This window comes from Neomonachus schauinslandi, chromosome 9 (genome assembly GCF_002201575.2).
Source record: "Neomonachus schauinslandi chromosome 9, ASM220157v2, whole genome shotgun sequence".
NCBI classification, from domain to species: Eukaryota; Metazoa; Chordata; class Mammalia; order Carnivora; family Phocidae; genus Neomonachus; species Neomonachus schauinslandi.
In genome coordinates this window covers 67,735,856-67,739,283 of record NC_058411.1, presented here as the reverse complement: position 1 = coordinate 67,739,283, position 3,428 = coordinate 67,735,856, and the positions used below count along the sequence as shown (strand labels likewise).

The following is a 3,428-nucleotide window of genomic DNA, read 5'->3' as shown; positions in this document are numbered from 1 at the left end:
GGGAGAGGGAGAAGCAGGCTTCCCGCTGAGCAGGGAGCCCGATGCGGGGCTCAATCCCACGATGCTGGGATCATGACCTGAGCCGAAGGCAGATGCTCAAGGACTGAGCCACCCAGGCACCCCTAAATTTAAAAATCTTAAAAAAAAAAAGAATGCTTTTTGGTTATTTATTTTTAACAAAGCAGATATGTACTTGGGGCAGAACTGGAGCCCGTGCTTTGAGGTTTTGCCAGTCATTCTCACTTTGATAGATATTGAAGTATAGCTTCCTTAGGAGTCCAGAAGCAGAGTCCACAAACATTTAAGGTTGAAAAATTCCTCTTGATTATTAAAACTGACACCTACCAATCTTCAGTCTCTCCTTGCCCTCTCATATACAGGGGCCAATTTTGAATTCACTCCGGAGAATTACCAGGGTTGCAAACCAACAGACTCCACTGGATCAAAGCTGTACACCGCACCCTTTACTTCTTCACCCTGATGATGTTGTAAACGCAATATGGAAAGAAACACCTTGAATAGAGGATTGTAGAAGGCCTTGCAGCAGTGGCCCTATAATTCCGGCCTTAATATTGTAATACTTAAACATCTTTAGTCTTGCCTCAATAATCTTTGCCAGGGTAAGGCAGTCTCCATGAAAACCGCTGCATTCAATGACTCCTTTGTTAATTGGTAACATTTGGGGCTATCCCAGGTGTGAACCACTGAAAACCCTTCACTCAATTCAGTGTCAGAAGCAACAATTGAAAGATTTCCAGCAGCTGTCCACGTAAGGCCATTGAAAGTGGAGGAAAAGTGCAGTCAAGGGGCGGGAGGGCTCTGAGCCTGGCGGCGTTGCTGCAGGCAGGGGTCTAGAGCCACGCGGCTGCCTTCCCACTGTCCCGCGACAGGTGGCCCAGCAGGAAGTCAGGCCACTTCCGGCTTCTCCGCACCACAAACTTTCTGTGGAGAATCTCAATAGCCTGAGATGATGAAATTCCCCAGATTCCCATTTAATGGTCTCCAGTGCAAATGCCTGTTCACCGAGATTTGAAGGTAAGCCATGCATGCCTATTCAGTTTCAGTTAATATTTTCATTCACGCTTTTATTGAAGAAAAGCCTCTGTTCCATGAGGGTTAATTCCGGCATGTCTGGAATTAGTCTGAGCTGTTTTGCTGAAGTAAGATATGTACCAAGACAGTATTGACTCCAGACAAGGCATGACTTGTACTGATTAATAGCGTTGCTTTTCAATCACGGGGCCAAGGTGAGTCTCTGCTGGTTTCTACCGGCTTATGAGAATTGTTTGATAACAGCGAGGTGATGGTTTACACCTGGTTTAGGTGACCTTCCCCCACCCCGACTCTGCCACTGGGGCTGGTTACTTCGCAATACTATGCTTACATTAGGTTCCCTGGTCTGAGGTACTCTGTACCTATCTTGGTGGTTTGTGATTTGAGGGAAAGTACATCCACTACAGCCCTGCAGATGGAGGACAGTAAGAGCTAGCTCGTGGCTTCTGATCTGCGCCGTGAGGCAGACTTTGAGATGAAGCTCCTACTTCAATGCTGCTGCCATTTTGTTTTGTTTTGCAATAACCTGTAGATTCTTAAGCTTTGGTAATTGCAAGTCCTGTGAGCGAAACTTGTTTCACTGCCACAATTAGTGAAACCTCTACCAAGAAAAGCAGAGAAGAGGGCGCCTGGGTGGCTCAGTTGGTTAAGCGTCTGCCTTCGGCTCAGGTCGTGATTCCGGGGTCTTGGGATCGAGCCTCACATCGGGCTCCCTGCTCTCTCTGCCTGCTGCTCCTCCCTTGCTTGTGCTCCCTCTCTCTGTCAAATAAATAAATAAAATCTAAAAAAATAAATAAGAAAAATAAAGCAAAAACAAAATGAAACAAACAAAAAACCCAGAAGGAAAAGGGAATGCAAAGAAGAGAAGAAAACAAAAGGGCAAGAAACCCATAACTCATATCCTCAAGAAGAAAAGGGAAGGTGTTTATTGCATCCAAAACAATAGACTTGGAGGCTATTTGGAAAAAAAAAATTCTAGAAAATTTAGAAGATAAAGTAGGGGAAATTTGAGAAGCAGGAAGAAGGCAGAGATGAAAAATAGTGGAGAAAAGATCCAGATGTTTAAATATTTTCTAATAGAAGTTCTAAGATATCAGAGAAAAATGGAATGGGAGAAAATTAACAAATAATTCTTGAGAGTCCCAAGAAAGGAAAAGGCAGTCACCAAGTACCAGTCCAATGAATTAAAAGTCTCAGCTAAAGTATACTTTATCATGCAATTTTGTAACACCAGAAATAGAAATAAGAAGACAAGATGTCAAAGAGAAAAAAGAAAACATGCTAAAATACAGGATTGTGTGATTATAAAATTCCACCAATACAGAGAAAAAGCAAATATTTATGGAGAATTTTTAAAAAAAATTTACAAAGAACGATTTAAAACTTAGAAAATTACAAAAATTTCAAAATATGTATTTGTAAGTTATGGCCATAAGCATATGACTTCAAAATGTATCAAGATTTTTTCATTATATGGAACCAAAGTAATATATAGTTGTTTGTGTGTGTTGTGCGCACGCATGTGCACATGCATTTGTGGAATACTTCAGAAATTTGCACGTTGTCCTTGTGCAGGGGACATGCTAAACCTCTCTGTGTCATTCCAATTTTAGTATATGTGCTACTGAAGTGAGTACTACTATAGGATTGTGGTTAATATTAACACTAATAATTAAAAAATCATCATAAATTTTTTTAAGTGTTACAAATAGTGGTCACATATTCTTCACTTTACTTCAGTAGTAGAGACAACAAAGTTTCTAAATCACTAATTATCCTGAGCTGGACCTGAGGACACTAGAAAATAAAATGTTGGTGTATTGACAATTATTTAAGTGCTAGGTATTTTTTTTATTTATTCATTTGTTTAAAAGATTTTATTTATTTATTTGACAGAGAGAGACACAGCGAGAGAGGGAACACAAGCAGGGAGAGTGGGAGAGGGAGAAGCAGGCTTCCCACAGAGCGGAGAGCCTGACGTGGGGCTCAATCCCAGGACCCTGGGATCATGACCTGAGCCGAAGGCAAACGCTTAACGACTGAGCCACCCAGGCGCTCCTGAATATTGTTCTTGATAATCATGGGTTTCTATGCAACATTGAAGTCAACCACCAAAAACAGCCATCAAGGGAAGGGGAACTTAAAAAAAGATACTTATTATTGTATCATTTGATTCATTCCTGTGTTACATAGTCTGGGTATCAGTGTGCCAGAAAATTAGCCTCTACATTTCCAAAAGATATTTTCTAAAGGCATTACTAATATTCTGTTTTTTATTACTTCCCAAAGAAAGTCATCTCTTTCTTTTCCCCCTCTTTCATATTGAATTTGTATCTTGATAGCAGGAAATAAGGAAGATAAATATGTTTTCTTGA

General features: G+C 40.7%; 1 non-coding gene across 1 annotated transcript; it reads right to left on the bottom strand.

Moving 5' to 3' along the window:
- Positions 1-2,583: 2,583 nt before the first annotated feature.
- Positions 2,584-2,690, bottom strand: LOC123325781. Its single transcript, XR_006540638.1, has one exon. It is a non-coding gene; the product is annotated as a U6 spliceosomal RNA (small nuclear RNA).
- Positions 2,691-3,428: the final 738 nt, after the last annotated feature.